Below are 19,604 nucleotides of genomic sequence, written 5' to 3'. Positions count from 1 at the left end.
TCCCATAAGTCCAGACTCATCTGAAAATTTCTGCAAGAGACATGACCTGGTGTTATATTTATAGTCAGAGGTGTACAGAATAAAGAGAGCAAGAGACAGGACTGTTCCTTGTGGTGCTCCAATGTTGCTCACATCCGTATCATCAACATAGTCCCTGAACTCACAAACTGTAGTCCGCCTGACAGATAGTCCATTATCCAAGACTCCATAGGCACATCCACCTGCACATCTCTAAGCTTAGACCTTAATAGGGATGGCTGGATGGCATTCATAATATTGCATATTTTGTACCATGTATTCTTCTTATTTGTACGGTGTATTGGAACCATGCTGTGTCATGATTTGGCACTTTAAATCTTTCAGGGTGAATGTTATCTTCTGTCAAAAGGAGGGTGAAAATCAACCATAAACAGTGACAAAACCTGCCTTTATGTTCTTATTTGAACTTTCTTTGCTAGGAGGAAAGTTAGCTTCATTGGTTCAACAGAGACTCCCTGTGCTCACATGACTAGCAAAGAGCAAACTACTGCAAATGTGGCATTAACATAAAAAAACTCAGTTGGCGATGTTTTGCATATTATTGCTCTATTGGGCTTTGACTTGTCCGACTCTGATTTTGATACAAATGATCAAAAATGAATGTGAGGTACCAGCATCAGCTGATCAGTCCCCAGGTGATTGATCCCCAGATGATTGTGTTGCTGAACAGATTTGTGTAGCTGACGTGTCTATGGCAGTGTTCGTCTGGGAGGACCGCCACCTACAATGGCAACAGGTACAAACAAGAATACGCTGCACTCCTGGTGAACTGGCAGCCAACAAATGTTTTATGTTAATTTCTGTGTGAAAACATTACTTTGAATGCCTTTCAAAAAACTTTTTTTGGAAAAAATATTCAGCCCTCAAAAAGTTAAATTAAGTTGATTGATTGACAGATTGATTGGAGACACTGTGGAAATCAAAAAGGATAATCCTCACAGTGCTACCAGCTTTGTTCAGAAAGGCATAAGCCTTCAGGATCAGATAGATAATTGCACCTTCCACTCCAATTGGCAAACTGCAGTGGGACCAAGTTGTCTTTCATAAGAGGACATATTTATTCCAGAACCAGCCTTCAGATGATCTTCATGATGTGTGACATAAGGGAAACTGGTCTGTGGTCATTAGGTGAAAGAGGTGCCTGCATTCTTTGAAACTGGAGTAATGCAAAAAGTTTTTACCAGTAGCAACACTTTCTGGAGTTTTAGTGACTGACTGAACTGGTGACAGTGAATACCACAAAGTTCGCTAGTACAGAATTCGAGGATTTATTCCATCTGGTTCCATGGCTCTTCCTGTGTGTAGCATCATCTCAGCCGTCTCTTTATTTGGTCATCAGTTATGGACAGCTCATAATAATGAGCCCCGGTGCACTCATCACTGGCCATACCAGTTGATGTGGTAGAAATTGTTGATGATAGGGATAGTGTGTGGGGACTGGTCATTGGAAGAAGGTGGTGGTGGAGACAGAGAAAATCTATTAAAAGTTGGTTCCACATCATTTCCCAGACTGTCCTTTGGAAGCAGTCATTCAGAGCAATTTCAGCCTCCAGGCTCCAATCTTCACTCTCCTGGTAGTGCTTCAAAGTTCAGTAATGCTATGCTAAAAGTGATCAAGTGAGGGAAAACAAAGGTAAAGTGATGCCCAACAAACCAATGCAAGCCTACATTTTAAAATGCAAACTTTATGGGAGAAACACAAGTTTAATAAATGCCCTGTATGTAGAAAAATGTGCATGAAATACAAAGGAAAAATCATTTTGCAAAACACAGTATTACTGTAAAGAGCTAGAAAGGAAGGAAAAGAAAGTAAATTCAATTGATACTTAGCCATAAATGACACATTTTTGCAAGCATGCTGAAAACATACCAAAAGAAAATGATGAAACTGTTGCATCATGAAAAGAGGAGATAAATGCAGCAAACAAATTAAATGTACTACAAAGGTAAAAGTAAATTTAACAATGGTCTCATTAAAACTATGCACAAAGGTGCAAATACATTTGACAAAAATGAAAATAAAAACACACATGCAGTGCAGAGACGTCTTGCTCAGTCTAGCTTTTGTTATTGTTCAAGGACATGATTCACTTTAGGTGATCAAGCATGTGAAAATCTAATTCCGAGAGTTTTCAAGGTAATTGAAAGCCGTGTAGTGATTTGCACTCCAGGCTTGTTGCAGATGATGAAGTATTTACCTAAGATTTTCAATGCTTTTGGTGCACAAGGCAGGGAGATAATACTAGATTTGTGGTACATGGCCCTGGAAGAGCACCAGCTCGACTGTGTGAAAAAGTAAAAGAAGATCTGGAGAGAAGAGAATTATTCAGAAGGTATAGGAGCCTACCGACTAGGTCAATTCATTTGAAATTGTTAGAAAAAAGAATGCTGAACAGGATTTGCATGAACTGTCAACATTTAAACAACAGTATAATAAGAAAGCTTTATCAAATCTTTAAATTACATGAAATAACAAGTGAGATAACTGGTGTTAAACCTATTAGCAACCTAGATGCATCTTGTGCATTTTGGCAAATGAAGCTGGAAAAAAAATGAATATTGTATTTTTAACATTCAATTTAGTTCATATTATTATTTAATATTCCTTTCGGCACAGTAACTGTTGTTGAGATTTTTCATTGCGCTATGGAGAACATATTAGAAGTGCTGAATGATGTCAGAATATACAGTATACTATACAGATGATACAGAAAATAATATATACCGTATGGATGATACAGAAAAAAATCCTACAAAATAATGGCAGACTATACAAAGTCATTCTACAAATTAAAGAATATGAACTTAAACTTAACAAAGATAAATACCAATTCCATTAAAGAGAAATTATTTTTCTAGGTAGTAATACATCAAAGGCAAGACAACACAGAGTTTAGAATAAGTTTATATGTGCCTGGGCCACATGAGAAGAATTCAGTACTAAGCAGTTTTGAAAGGATAAGCTTCATTGGCAAATGAGGAATACCTCTGTTTTCACATTTTAACTTGAACATCAAAACTATGAAGAGATATGTTTAAACTGGCAAAGGTATACACAACTCAGACCTTCACTTTTTTTGTTTGTGGTCTGAACAAAATGATAGACTTTTTTCCAATGAATTACCTAAATGTGCAATAAACTAAACAATATCATTTTTTCACAACATAAGGGTAATAGAATATGCATGTATGTCAAGCTGATACAGATACACGTATATACAGACGCAAGTTTTGAGTAACTTAATTGTGTCTGTATATATTTTTGAGCTTTCACACGTGTTTTGATAGTATGATGCCCAATCTGCCAATTATTGTTACAGTCCTGGTTCTTCATGCGTAACGCCGCACGTAGAATTCACACTAAAACATGGGGTACGGACAAAAGCAGAAATGTGCATATGCACAGAAAAATCCAGATGCATATATCTGTGTGTACGCCAACTTCCACGTTCTTCCGCTACATAAATCCTGGTCAGCATGAAAAGTTACGCTTTTCCAGACTCCACCTAGAATTACGCCTCTTTGAATATGCAAATCAATATAAATAGCCCCTTGTGTTTTGCGTTCTGTGAAAAGACAATGGCAAACGCACGGGGAAAAAGAAGAATCTCAGCAAATACCAAGTAGAGGCAAGGAAAAATGTGCTATTTTTTGGCTTAACCAGTGATATAAACAACGAAAGGAACTTGATTGAGTGACAGAGTGGCAGAGAAACTAGAAAGATCAAGTTCAAAAAGTCACACGGTGCCCAAAATAAATAAGAAGTGGTCAGATATCAAAGTTGCCTTGAAAATACAAGTCGCAATTCATAATCTGAGTGTCATATGGAAGCGTATTAGAGTACAGAGAAAAGAAAAAAAATAGGCACACAGTGGGGAAAAAAGCTTGAAATGTCAACTTTAATCAAGTAGTTTATTTTGTCATTAAAGCAGAACGTCATAAACTTAATCTTAAAATCTTTTAATAGTTTCTCAAATCCCATTGTAACTAAAGTGGCATGTTAAATGCTTCATATTCTGTGTGTTCTATGCACTCTTACATGTGCGAATCAGTACATGCTTCTTAACGTGCTTTCAAATACGCAGACAAGATACAGAATCCATTACATTCATGATGTTACAGTTCTCCGAATAATTTAAATACTAAGATGTATGCTGGATATCATTTTCATGATGGCAGAAATTAAAGCATGTATTAAACATTGAGGCATATTGGCACAGCTGTAGCGACGAGCTGGCGCCTCTTCCAAAGATTGTTCCTGCCTCCCGCAAGACTCTTGCTGTGCTGTGCGTAACCCTCAATAAAATAATTTACTGCAGCAATACTGTCTCTTTCAAACGTACTAACCCCCAATCCCTGTCCTTACTTTTCTTTTTCCAAATACCTAATCGCCACACAATCAGCTCTGTGATATTAAGCCATCTGTAAGCTTAGAACGCCAATTCATCAAAACTTTTAAGGAACATTGAAATATCTTCATAGTGCATGTTAAATTATTCTGTCCATCCAGTGTCGCACCAGTCCCAGCAAGAATACAGAGCGAGGCAGGAACAATAAGTTCATTTCATCTTAAAATTGATATTGTCATTATATGTAAATATGCTCTTTATAAAGTGGCTCAGGTTGTGCAATATCATAACTGTATCGCAAGTTTGCAGTTAGGTAATTGCACTTATATGTACAAACAGTTCTACAAGGAGCACTTGATGGACTGATTGAGTGTGTTTATAGCTTTTGGGATGAAACTGTTTCTGAACTGCGAGGTCCGTACAGGAAAGGCTCTGAAACGTTTGCTGTATGAGAGCAGTTCAATAAATGGCATGGCTGAGGCAGAGTGTGCTAACTGCTGTATACCGATAATCCTCTTTCTGATCAGCTGATGATCTGTGATTCCCCACTCAGATACAGTGATACTGTATAAATACTCTGATTGGTGCAGTGAGAGTAATATGGAAAAAGATGTGGCAACCCCTAACGGGAGCAGCAGAAACAAGAAGAAGAAGCTGTAGTGTGAGTAACAATGCTAAAGCAGCTATTGTATTTAGAATAGTTTGACCATTTTGTGGACCATTATATTGTTACAGGTTAATTACAATCAGATGCATTAAACTAATAAACAATATGCGGTTAATTTCAGTGTATTTATAAAGCCGCGTCAGGGATGTGGATCTAAAAAAGAAAGGGAAACCACACTGGAACAGTAGCACTGCTTTGACGCTAGGTGCCGCCAGTCTGCAAAACCAAGCGCATAACTTGTGTTCGCCAGGGTATGAGCTACCGTGGAAATGTGCGTGTCTTTACGGCAAATTTAGTTTTTATACATCACGATTTGAATGTGGAAACGTTCATACACAACATTTTTGTGCATACGCACCGTTTAAGGTGCATTTGAGGCCCCTGGTGATTGAAACCCTAAAGATTAGTCAGAGAGAGAAATGAAACTTGAAGCTTCACGGTGCTTTCATGATTTTTGTGTTTTTTTTGCATTTATCTCTTAATTTTGTATGTATTAAAATTGATTATTTTTCATTTCTTATTATTATTATATCTTTCCTTTAATGTATTTATATTTTTGAGCAGGATTTTGTTTATCAGAGCCATCTTGAAGGTTAGTTTTGGTGGCTCTTCTGTGCATAGCACCCATCTGCATTGCCATCACATGACACTAGGAAGTACATCAGGAGATAGTTTGTTTCTCTTGGTTCACAATTTTTTTGATTCCTAGAACAACTATTTGTGGTGTTCTAAGTTCCGTTTCTAAAGAGTATTTAGGAAATTAAACTTTTTACTTGTTCATTTCTACTTTGATTTTAAATTGAGCTTAGTTGACTTTCGATTTTTTTTTAATTTACAGTTTTGTCCTCAGCTATTCTTCTGACTATGATTTTGGCCTTATGATCTTGTGATCCTTCCAAAAAGAAGACAAAGTCTTACTGTTTCCCAACTAAACAGAACTGGTGCTTGGAACATTTTCTTCTGCAGAAATCAAGAAACCGAAAAGGGCAGTTGCTAAGTAATGGGGAATGGGTAGGCTTTCTATTTAGTTAATTTCCCTGTTGAGAAAACAGTTATATGAACAACTGTGTATTTTAGTGTATCTTTGTGTGGAAAATATGCTGCATATAAAAAATGCATTACACCTCAGTGGTGATGTGAATGAGGCATAAATAGAATTGGTTGGTCTATTACAGATTACCTGCATTACACAATTGCAGAAGAACATGCAGGTAAAAACAGAAGTGTAAAATGAGGTGTTAGGGAGCAATGTTCCTTGTTTTCTACCTTGAAAACCTCCAAATTAGCACCTCAGAGTGTTAATTCAGATGGTGGCCTCTGTTAAATCAGGACAGCTAGAAACATAAGTGAGACAAGAGTGACTAGGCTGATTCCAGGGCTACAGAGGATGAGTTATGAAGAAAGATTAAAAAAGCTGAGCATTTTCAGTTTAAGCAAAAGAAGACTAAGAGGAGATAGGACTGACATGTTTAAAATTATGAAGGAAACTAGTAGAGTGGATTGAGAATTTTATTTTAAAATGAGTTCAACAAGAACACAGGGACACAGTTGGAAACTTGTTAGGGGTAAATTTCACACAAACATGAGGAAGTTTTTCTTCACACTGAGAACCATAGACACATGGAATAGGTTACCAAGTAGTGTGGTGGACAGTAGGACTTTAGGGACTTCCAAAACTTGATTTGATGTTTTTAGAAGGACTAAGTGGATAGGACTGGTGAGCTTTTGTTGGGCTGAATGGCCTGTTCTTGTCTAGATTGTTCTAATGTTCCTCTAATGTTCTAGAAAGGGAGTGGACAAAACAATATGTAAATTGGAAAATAGTAAGGGAGTATGGGAAAATAAAAACTACAAAGAAAAATAAAAACAGGAGCCAGGTACTGCTCTGTTCCTAAGAATTACATCAAATACATCCATATATATTCTAAACTATCCGTCCCCCACGGCTCAGCCCACATAGTAGTGAAACAGGACAAACTTTAAAAATTAATAAACAAAAAGGTATCACTAACTAAGCAGAGGCAAGGTACACTCCAGCAAGCAGAGGTAGGCCAGCTCTCTACTCCTGATATCACGCTTCCCCTCCCCTCGGCCCACAGCCTGTCTTGGATTAGCACGAATATATCGCTCCTGCAAGCAAACTATGATTCTTAGCGCGATGAGAGAAGTTTCAAATATTTAAGCAAATTCTAGAAAAAACCTGATCTAAATCATTAAGCAGTTCTCTCGTTCAGTAGCTAAGCGGATGTAAGATACACCCAGAGGCTGGCGCGTGAGTGAGGAGGGTCCCGCCCCCTCCCCTCAGCCCACTGCGTCTCTCTCGGATTTGTGAAAATAAATCGGTACCGCAAGCAAACTATGATACCTTGTGCGAAGAGAGAGGTCTCAAAATCAAGCAGAATGTTAAAGCAAATAATAGAAAAAACTTCATCTAAATCTGTTAAGTAGTTCTTTTATGAAAAGCAGACAGACAGACAGACATTGTATTATATATATAGAGAGAGAGAGATTACAATGTACAAAGATACAAAGATAATTCTTAGAGCACTTCCCTATGCATATCTATAATATAAAAAATCATTCACCGACTAATTAAGCTGAGGGTGCACAGCAGCTCCTTATCAGAGTGTTGGATAAATTCTACAAGGACTTCAGTGATAGTTGGAGGAAAAAATCCTAGTTAGACCTTTTGCTAAAAAGACTTTTTTTTTATCTATGCAGAAGTCTTCAAAGCTAATTTCAGAAGTCATACTTCCTTTTTCTTATATCACATACTTTATTGCATTGAGTTACCCACCTTCCAACATTAATTCAGTTTTTTTGAATAACATGCGTGCTCAAGCTTTCAGAAGAGAGCATATTTATATGGTTTCTACTGATATTTTTTAATAAAAAACAACTCCTGTGAACTAACAAGACGAAGCAATCATCTCAGTATTCACATACCCTCAGGACTGTTCTTTTCTTAGCACTGGTGAGGCTACACGGCTTCACTTTTAATTAACTTCATCTTTTTCATAGTAAGCAAATGCTTGTGCATTTCCTTAACTTGAAAGCTGTTTCACTTTAAATTTACTTTAACTGGTTTTATTTATTTTTGGGCTGTCATTCCTTTGTAATTTCCTCATAGAATACCTCTAAACTTTTGATTAATTTAATTTTAGTTACACCTTAAGGCTCATTCTTTAATTCCAGGCTTTCCCTTTCAGTCCTTTCAGCCACAGGTCCATATGTCAGTCAGACCTGAATCTCACTTTATCACAGTGGACAAGGCCAGGTCATATTTCTTTGTAATTTCAATAATTTAAAATAGAGGTTGCAATGTTACATACTAAAACAATATGTTAAACTTTTAGGATTATGTTTTTCAAACAAATAAGTAAAATGGCAAATTCAGTATCTGGTAATATTGTGTCATAAAAGCTTGAAATTATGAGGGTAACCGGTCTGTGTGCAGTACATACTGTATACAGTGAACTCAGAAAGTATCCAGACCCCTTTACTTTCTGTACACTTTACTGTGTTATTGATTTAATGTATAAATTTGCCTTTTTTGCCCATCAATGTACATTCAATAGCCCATACTGACAAAGTGAAAAACATGTTTTTGGGAAAGATTATCAAATTTATTAAAAATAAAAAAATATTAATTGAAAGAAGTATTCAGACCCTTGGCGCAGTGGTAGCGCTGCTGCCTCGCAGTTAGGAGACCGGGTTCGCTTCGGGTCCTCCCTGTGGAGTTTGCATGTTCTCCCGTGTCTGCGTGGGTTTCCTCCGGGCACTCCGGTTTCCTCCCACAATCCAAAGACATGCAGGTTAGGTGGATTGGCGATTCTAAATTGGCCCTAGTGTGTGGGTGTGTTTGTGTGTGTCCTGCGGTGGGTTGGCACCCTGCCCAGGATTGGTTCCTGCCTTGTGCCCTGTGTTGGCTGGGATTGGCTCCAGCAGACCCCCGTGACCCTGTATTCCGCGGGTTAGGAAATGGATGGATGGGTATTCAGACCCTTTGCTGTGGCACTCCAAATTGTGTTCAGTCTCTTCCTGCTTGTTTAATTTCTCTTTTGAGAGGTGTCTAGATGTTGACTGAATTCCACCTGTGCAAAACTGAACTGAAGTGACTGGACATCTTTTAGAAAGTCACACACACACCTGTTTATAGAAGGTCCACAATTCACGCTGTATGTCAGGACAAAAACCAAGCTATGAAGTCAAAAGAATTTGAATTGCAATCAAATTGTAGTGAGGCATAGGTCAGGAAATGGGATAAAATCATTTCTAAAGTTCTGAGTGCTCCCAGGAACAAACACAGTGGCCACAAAACTTGTGAAATGGAAGAAGTTTGCAATCACCAGAACTCTGTCCAACCAAACCGAGTAACTGGGCAAGAAGGGCCTGGGTCAGTGAAGTGATTACGAACCCAGTAGTCACTGTAACAGAGCTTCAGAAGGATGACCATCTTGGCAGCACACCATTAATCAGTCATTTATGATAGAGACTCTTGTGTGAAAGGCATGCCATGGCCTGCTTAGACTCTGACAGCATGTGGGTGTGTGGTTACATTCTTTGATCTGCTTCTCGTGACTGAGAGGGCAATGTGGTGGACGTTTGCTGACTTGCAGACCAACCACATGCGTTACCTGGTAGGTAACCACCCATACAATCAGATCGTGTTTAAGACTACAAATGCTATGAATGTAATTACTCCGATCTCCAGGCTGTCAAATAAACGAACCACACACTGTGGCGCAGCGTAAAGGGGCTTCGCCGCTGACGTCTGAGGTTCGATCCCCACGAGGGGATGCAGTGGAGTGTGTATGTCTGATGAGCCCAAAAAAGGGTGAAACACATGTCGCGTACTCTTTGCATTAGTTGACAGTAAAACTTTATAACATATATATATGCGAGGTATGATCAAAAAATACAGTGACTGCTGCTGCCGAGTGTCATCCAATGGAAAGGCAGGGATCTTCAATATGGGAAAATATGTCAACCTTTAGTAACAGTGGGTGACAAGCTTCAAGTTGTTTGGTGCAGTCAGTCGGTTGTGAGCTCCGGTTGAGAGAAGGTGTGTTTTAAAGTGTGATGTAAATCATGGATTGCGAACAACGCATTAATATGAAATTTTGACAATGCTCTGTGTCACACGTCACTTCTGGTATGGCAGTTTCTCTCAAACAAAAACATTGGGGTGTGTCCTCACCCACCTTAGTCACCTGATCTGGCTCTTCCCCAAAGTCAAAATGACCATGAAAGGTAAACGTTTCAAATCTATTAGGACATCGAGGCAGCCACAACTGCGTAACTAAAGACACTCATGAAAGAGGACTTCCAGAACTGCTTCAGAAAATGGATGAATGAAGTGTGAATGAAGTGTGTTCAAAGTGAGGGGGAGTATTTTGAAGGGAGTTAATGGCAATTTGTCTTTAACTGTAATATTTTTCTTGCAATTTAAACATTCACCATATTTTTTCGTCACACCTCGCATATATATATTGTCACACACGAGCGAGTAGGGGGAAGTCTATGGGCTTGATGGAGCCTTGGAAAGTGAAAAAATACAGGACAGGGCTACGGGACAGTGTATTAATGCCCTTCTGCTTTCCTCACCAGGAAACACGAAGACCCAAGGCCCGACAAACCGTAACCCGACACGCCGAAGACAACAACAGCCCCTCACTTCTGCATCAACCTACCATCCACCCACAATGACTTCACTCCCGAATCCCCGCTGATATCCTCACTTCCGGCTCCATCTGATGATGTCGCTGCAATCCCACTCCTGGTTTGTCAGTCTCATTTCTCCTACAACTGTTCTCCTTCCAGTTCCACCACATAAAATCCTCCCCCTGGCAACTGTTTTCTGTCTTCAGTGTGACTTTGTTATGCTTACAACCGCTACCTCAGTGCTGACTTCTTGGCCTGATTGCTACACTCTATACCGGGACAGTTCTCCAACTCTTAATGATTGTATCTGTGTGTTCTTATCCTTCACAATATATATCCATTCCAGGGATAAATGGTGCTGGAGCCTATCCTGGCAGAACTGGGAAGGTAATAGCCAAGGTGCAAGTCCAATGTAATTTCCACTCACATAAACATTGATTCTCAGTTTAGAACGAGCAATTGACCTGACAAACACATTTTTTTGGATGAACATCAGCAAAAAGTACAAACTCTACTGCATGTAAGATTTGCATCCTGGACATGTAATCCATAAGGCCGTATCACTAACCATCACAGTATTGTGCCACCCCATGTAATATTATAACAAAGCATTCACAAACACACTTAATAAAATTCAGAGCCAATCTCAGCAGCACTGGGCTCAAAGCAGGACACAGCCTTGGAAAGCGTGCTGGTTATAGTATATTATGATGGTCATATTGTCATGTCTACAAAGTACTGTGAAGTTTTTACAGCATTACAGCTTCGAACAACGTTTAATGTCATGTTAAACCAGATGCATTACAATACATAACTCTGTTTAATTTTATACAAAACACAAATCATCTTACCTGATATACTCCATACTAAAAACTTCAGCACAGTTGGCATATATTAAGAGATGTACAGTATGATTCAAGTTTAAGTATAGAATAAAATTAATCCCACCACACTAAATAGTGTTAAGACAGCATTTTTATATTTTTATTAGATTGGATTGGATTAAACATATATTCTCAAGCCTGTTTAATCTAATTTGGTGTTGCATAGTGTGACAAAAAGGCGCTATATGAGCGCCGACCCGACACAGACAGACATGGAAGGCACACTCATAAAACAAATAATTATTTATTTTCTTCGTCTGTGGGCTCTGATCCACACAATACTTTTATATCTCTTATTCTTCATCCCGACTCGGGCCTCCAGAGTAGTGGCTGCTAGCTCCTTTTATAATGCATCCGGAAGTGTTCTAGGTGCTTGATGAATTTCTTTCCGGCAGCACTTCCGGGTGTGGCGGAAGGACTGCACATAAGGGCTCAGCAACTCCAGCTGCAGCACCCCCTGGCTGTGTATGCAGATCCCAACAGGGCTGCACCAAACTCCAACTCCCATGAAACCCTGCAGGAGTCCGAGGCACCACCGCAACCCAGGGTGGTTGCCATCTAGTGTCCCGGAAGAGGTACCGTATTGGCCACGCTTGCTCCCCTGGTCCTCCCAGCGTGGAGACATCCCGGCCGGGCAAGGGCCCTGGCCGCACGCTACAATCTATACTTATAAAAGGCAAAGCCCTCACTGACTGACTGACTGACTGACTCATCACTAATTCTCCAACTTCCCATGTAGATAGAAGGCTGAAATTTGGCAGGCTCATTCCTTACAGCTTACTTACAAAAGTTGGGCAGGTTTCATTTCAAAATTCTATGCGTAATGGTCATAACTGGAACCTATTTTTTCGTCCATATACTGTAATAGACTGCAGCTCGATGGCCGTGGGAGGCGGAGTTGCGCTCGCGTCATCACGCCTCCCACGTAATTGAGTGCCTGCCCATATAAGGTAAATATTCGTGGGTGAAGGACTGTGCTTAGCATATTCATAAGTAAAAATATCTGAATCACAAACTGATGTTAATTATATTTTGTCCATGAATACTTATTAAATAATTCCAAATAGTCTGTCTGCTTCCTTTCATAGCTTTTCCGATGGTTGTGCTGCTTCCAGGCATGTATTTTCGTATTAAAGCATTTAACCAATCACATTTCAGCCATCATTTGTTGCCAGGCAGAGAGGCCTTCACAATCTGTTGTGCAGGCACTCTAACACAGATTAAATGTTGCTTCAACCAATTAGATTTTGAGTTGGTGTCACTACGGCCCTCTAGCAGGCGTACGGCGACATCACCGTATTCAGACCCATTGTTCGACTTTCAGCATTAGCTTCCATGGCGATAGAAGGGGACTTTTTGATGGAACTGAGGCACACGGATAATCCTTACAACAGAGTGATTGAACTGTTTTTGAGGAAAGAGAGGAGGATGGATTTTGTTTACAAATAATCCGAATTTTTGGTGAGTAAAATGTTGCGATTTTCGTAAATAATATTGCAAGTTTATGAGTTATTATTGATGTTTTTTATATGTGTTGCGGCTGTGGCTGCAGTAGAAAGGAACTTGTTCACCCCTGGTTTGTCTATTCAATAAAGGCATTTATTGTGGCTACAGGAGTTATCTATCTGCGATGCAGCGGCTCTTTATACTGTATTTCTGCATATTAAGATGGTTTTTATAACCATAAATTAGTTTTTGAGGGGTGGGTTGATTCAGACAGAGCAGTACTGAAGGCCTAGGTGTGAGATGCACAGTCCGCCAATGGACCAGATGATATGTAAATTTAATGAACATTACAACCCGAAAATAAACAAAACTGTAGAGAGGCCCATGATTAAAAGAACGGTAAAAAGTAAGAGCGAAGCGACGGTGACTTATTGAGGCAGGTAGGCGAGAGCACAATAGCATGGGGCTCGACGTAATGTGCATTAAGTCGATCTAAAATGCGCACTCAGATTCGATAAAATATATCTTTTCAAGTTCTACTTGGATATAAGTAGGTTCTATTTAGTCTACAGAAATATCTTTGGTAGGAATATAAGTTGAATTTAGTCTTTACATTTCTATGGTGAACAAAAATTTATGCAATAATGACTAAATTTAACTTGCATTCCTACCAAAGATATTTCTGTTGACTAAATAAAAATTACTTATATTTAAAATTTAAATAGAACTTGAACAGATACGATAGTTCACGTGCACGTAAGAGTGGAAGTCATCCGTTTTAACAAGCAGCGTATTGCACTGATACGAAATAGCCTGCCCATTTAATTATTTAGGAATAGATAGATAAATTAAGATTTTGTACAAATAATGTTTTTCATTTTTCTTCCTCGATGGATTCTGGCACCCCCAGCAACAGCTGCTCGCACCCCAAAGGGTATACATATGTATACTAGCAGAATACTCACGCTTGGCAGCGGATAAGTAAAAAGAAAAGGAAACATTTTAATAATAACGTAACATGATTGACAATGTAATTTTTTGTCATTGTCATGAGTGTTGCTGGCATATATATATATATATATATATATATATATATATATATATATATATATATATATATATATATATAGTGTCAGGGATGCCAGGGGCCATGATCTGGCCGGGATGCCATGAGGGACCAGATGTGGGTCTGCGCCCACCCTGGATCACGTGGGGGTCACCTTCCTGGTTGCTTTGGGGGCCACGGGCACAGGGCATGGAAGCTCCACCCGCCACACCAGGAAGTCCTGGGGGGAAGAATTAGGATGGCGCCTGGAGAGCTGCCGGGAGGACAGCCGGCACTTCCGCCATGCTGGGGCGTGGCTAAAAGAGGAATGCTGGGAACACCTGGGGCTCATCCGGGTCCTGTATAAAAGGGGCCGTCTCCCTTCTATCAAGGCTGGAGTCGGGAGGAGGAAGATCGAAGCTCAGGAGAGCTGTGGATGCAGCCTGAAGAAAGGCATTGTGGCCAGGACTGTGACTTTGGGGTTTTTGTGCACTAATTTGAGGTCTTAGTGACCATTACTGGGTCTGTGTGACCAATATAAATACTGTAAATATTGTAAATAAATGTGTGGTGGTTGAGAACAACATGTCCGCCTGTCTGTGTCCAGGTCAACTTCCACAATATACATATATATATATATATATATATATATATATATATATATATATATATATATACATACATGTGTACATATATACACACACACATATACTATGGGGTACCAAACAGGCAAATACATTGATTTTTTGAATATATAAAGTTGCCGTCAGAATATATAAAGTCAAAATTTGAATATATAAAGTCAGTGTCGGTATATATAAAGTCAAAATTTTTTTCTGAATATATAAAGTCAAAAGTTGAATATATAAAGTCAGCGGTGGAATATATAAAGTCAAAACCTGAATATATAAAGTCAGTGTCGGAACTTATAAAGTCATTCCTGATTATATAAAATCAACATTGGAGTATATAAACTCACTCCTGAATATATAAAGTGAAAGTCAAAATCTATTGATTGAAATGACTCTGAACTGAACTAAGTTAACAAAAACGTATTCAGAAAAATAAATTAAAAAAACACTGTTTGGTTAATGTTTTGAAAATGATTCATGTGCCCTGCCCAAGATTGGTTCCTGCCTTGCGCTCATGAATATGGTTGTATGTGTCAGTCGCTTGCTTCTTATTGTTTCGCTGCCTTCTCAATTATATAATGCATGTTTTCTTCAGCGCTTTTTGGAGCTCTTCCAGGTTTTTTACGTACTGCGTTGACAGTCAGTTCACATGATTACATGAGAGGCGTGATGATGTCACACGAAACTCAGCCCCCCACGGCTTTCCAGCTCAACTTCATTACAGTATATGGAGAAAAATAGCTTCCAGTTATGACCATTATGCGTAGAATTTCGAAATGAAACCTGCCCAACTTTTGTAAGGAAGCTGTAAGGAATGAGCCTGGCAAATTTCAGCTTTCTACCTACACGGGAACTTGGAGAATTGGAGAATTAGTGATGAGTCAGTCAGTGAGTGAGTGAGTGAGTCAGTCAGTCAGTGAGGGCTTTGCCTTTTATTAGTATAGATATATAAACTGCTCAAAAAAATTAAAGGAACACTTTGAAAACACATCAGATCTCAATGGGAAAAAGAAATCCTCCTGGATATCTATACTGATATAGACTGGGTAATGTGTTAGGAACGAAAGGATGCCACATCGTTTGATGGAAATGAAAATGATCAACCTACAGAGCCTTGAATTCAAAGATGCCCCAAAAATCAGAGTGAAAAAATTATGTGGCAGGCTAGTCCATTTTGCCAAAATTTAATTGCAGCAACTCAAAATTGTACGCAGCACTTTGTATGGCCCCTGTGTTCTTGTATACATGCCTGACAACATCGGTGCATGCTTCTAATGAGATGACAGATGGTGTTGTGGGGGATCTCCTCCCAGATCTGGACCAGGGCATCACTGAGCTCCTGGACAGTCTGAGGTGCAACCTGGTGGCATTGGATGGACCAAAACATAATGTCCCAGAGGTGTTCTATTGGATTTAGGTCAGGAAATTGTGGTGGCCAGTCAATGGTATCAATTCCTTCATCCTCCAGGAACTGCCTGCATACTCTCACCACATGAGGCCAGGAATTGTCGTGCACCAGGAGCCACTGTACCAGTATAGGGTCTGACAATGGGTCCAAGGATTTCATCCTGATACCTAATGGCAGCCAAGGTGCCTTTGTCAAGCCTGTAGCGGTCTGTGTGACCCTCCATGGATATGCCTCCCCAGACAATCATTAACCCACCACCAAACTGCTCATGCTGAATGATGTTACAGGCAGCATAATGTTCTCCATGGCTTCTCCAGACCCTTTCACTTCTGTCACGTGCTCAGGGTGAACCTGCTCTCATCTGTAAAAAGCACAGGGCACCAGTGGTGCATCTGCCAATTCTGGTATTCTATGGCGAATGCCAATCGAGCTGCATGCTGCTGGGCAGTGAGCTCAGGGCCCATTAGAGGACATGGGGCCCTTGGGTCACCCTCATGAAGTCTTTCTGGTTGTTTGGTCAGAGACATTCACACCAGTGGCCTGCTGGAGGTCATTTTGTAGGGCTCTGGCAGTGCTCATCCTGTTCGTCCTTGCCCAAAGGAGCAGATACTGGTCCTGCTGATGGGTTATGGACCTTCTATGGCCCTCTCCAGCTCTCCTAGAGTAACTGCTTGTCTCCTAGAATCTCCTCCATGCCCTTGAGACTGTGCAGGGAGACACAGCAAACCTTCTGGCAATGACACATATTGATGTGCCATCCTGGAGAAGTTGGACTACCTGTGCAACCTCTGTAGGGTCCAGGTATCGCCTCATGCTACCAGTAGTGACACTGACTGTAGCCAAATGCAAAACTAGTGAAGAAACAGTCAGAAAAGATGAGGAGGGAAAAATGTCAGTGGCCTCCACCTGTTAAACCATTCCTGTTTTGGGGGTCATCTCATTGTTGCCCCTCTAGTGCATCTGTTGTTAATTTCATTAACACCACAGCAGCTGAAACTGATTAACAACCCCTCTGCTACTTAACTGACCAGATTAATATCCCATAAGTTTCATTGACTTTATGCTATACTCTGATTAAAAAGTGTTCCTTTAATTCTTTTGAGCAGTATATATATGTGTATATGTATATATGTAGACATGTATGTATATGTATATGTGTATATGTATATATATGTTTGTGTGTGTGTGTGTATATATATATATATATATATATATATATATATATATATATATATATATATATATATATATATATATATATATATATATGACAGCAACACTCATAAGAGTGACAAAACAATTATATTGACAATCATGTTACGTTATTTTCAAAATGTTTCCTTTTCTTTTCATTACTTCTTTAACACACTACTGCTCCTGAAGTCGCGTATTTTGCTAGTAGATAATATAATATAATATAATATAATATAATATAATATAACATAATATAATATAATATAATATAAAACAAAACACAGATCTGAATCTGAATACACAAATAATATAATATATTATGCATGCTTTCAGATTGCTCTAATTGAGTTTTAGATTTTAAAAATATACTTTCTCACAGTTTAACTTACTAAGTATATAACAGAAGTGAACACATCATTAAAATTGTTGTGTAGGTGCAGCTAGGAATGTTCCTTTAGTATGTGAATTAAAATATTACCTAGAGGAGTTCAAGAATAAGTAATAAAATGAGCGTAGAAGAATATCCCAATGAATTCCTTAGATATGATTAATAATGCTTCTCAGTTTATCATCTGAACACCGTGAACATTGTATTTTAATGCTTTTTATTCACTTTTTCACAGAACATTGTTAAAATGATATAATTTTTAATAATTAAAAGGGTTCTTTAAAAAATTATCCAAAGAAGAATAACCTGGTCATATATTTCAGGGAAATTATGTCTACACTTAACCTGCAGTTTCATCTTGGAGAGTATGCCTTTTGGTTTAGAAAAAGGAACTAAAACCCATGAGGCAGAAAAATATTAAAGAAAATGGAAACTATTATGTGCATTTAGTTTCTGTGAGTTTCCAAGTAGCTGATTCTAATTTCCATATATCTCTAAACATTTAGTGTGTAATAGATCAATACAGTATATACAGAGAGAGAGTCCATCAGGAGGACTGTAAGTCTTGGTTATGGTTCAGCAGTGTGCAGAAAACCCATTACCACTACGCTCATGCTGAAGCTTGCATTCAAGGCCACTAAACGTTTATTGTATTTGTGCTCAGTGGTCATTAATCTAAAAATGTTTATGGGTAAAAATTAAATGCCTAAAAGCATTTTTAACACTTACGTTATATGGGAAAATGAAAGAACAAATGCAATTCTAAAGTATTTAGTCTTTTTTTTACTCACATATTAAACTTTACATGGGTCTAGTCGGGCGGCACGGTGGCGCAGTGGTAGCGCTGCTGCCTCGCAGTTAGGAGACTCTGGTTCGCTTCCCGGGTCCTCCCTGCGTGGAGTTTGCATGTTCTCCCCGTGTCTGCGTGGGTTTTCTCCGGGCGCTCCGGTTTCCTCCCACAATCCAAAGACATGCAGGTTAGGTGGATTGGTGATTCTAAAATAGCCCTGGTGTTTGTGTCCTGTGGTGGGTTGGCACCCTGCCCAGGATTGGTTCCTGCCTTGTGCCCTGTGTTGGCTGGGTTGGCTCCAGCAGACCCCCGTGACCCTGTGTTCGGATTCAGCGGGTTAGAAAATGGATGGATGGATGGGTCTAGTCCCCTTCAATTTGTGCACACTTTATTGTGTTAATTTAATTTTAAATGGATAATTTTTCCAGTTTTGCCTATGAATCTATACTCTATAACCCACGCTGACAAAGTGAAAACATGTTTTCAGGAAGGTTTGTAAATATATTAAAAATCAAAAACCGAAACCTCTCACTCATATAAGTATTCAGACCCTTAATTCAGTACTTTGTAGAAGCCCCTTTGGCAGCAACACCAGCTTTGACTCTTCTTAAGTAAGTCTCCACAAGCATTGCACACCTGATTTAGTGCAGTCCCATTCTTCCTAGCAGATCCTCTCAAGCGTTACAAGAACTGATGGGAAGTGTCTGTAAACTGCCATCTTCAGGTCTCTTCACCAATTTTCTTTGGGGTTTAAGTCTGAGCTTTGGCCGGGCCACTCAACCACCATCAAAAACTTGTCCAAAAGCCACTCCAGGGTTGTTTTAGCATCTTCAGGTCTCTTCAGAGATGTTCTGTGGTTTTTAAGCCTTGGCTTTGGCTGGGCCACTCAAAGACCATTGGAGACTTGTCCCAAAGTCACTCCAGTGTTGTCTTGACTATATGGTTTGGGACATTCATGTAAGTATTTTGACAGTTATTTCAGTACTTTGGCAGTAATTACAGCTTTGAGTCTTTTTGGCTAAGTCTCTGAAAGCTTTGCACACCTTCAAGTCTGGGCAGTTTAGTTCATTTTTCCTGGCAGGTCCTCTTAAGCTCCTT

The sequence above is a fragment of the Polypterus senegalus genome, chromosome 18 (assembly GCF_016835505.1).
Source record: "Polypterus senegalus isolate Bchr_013 chromosome 18, ASM1683550v1, whole genome shotgun sequence".
NCBI classification, from domain to species: domain Eukaryota; kingdom Metazoa; phylum Chordata; class Cladistia; order Polypteriformes; family Polypteridae; genus Polypterus; species Polypterus senegalus.
This window is presented reverse-complemented; position numbering follows the sequence as displayed.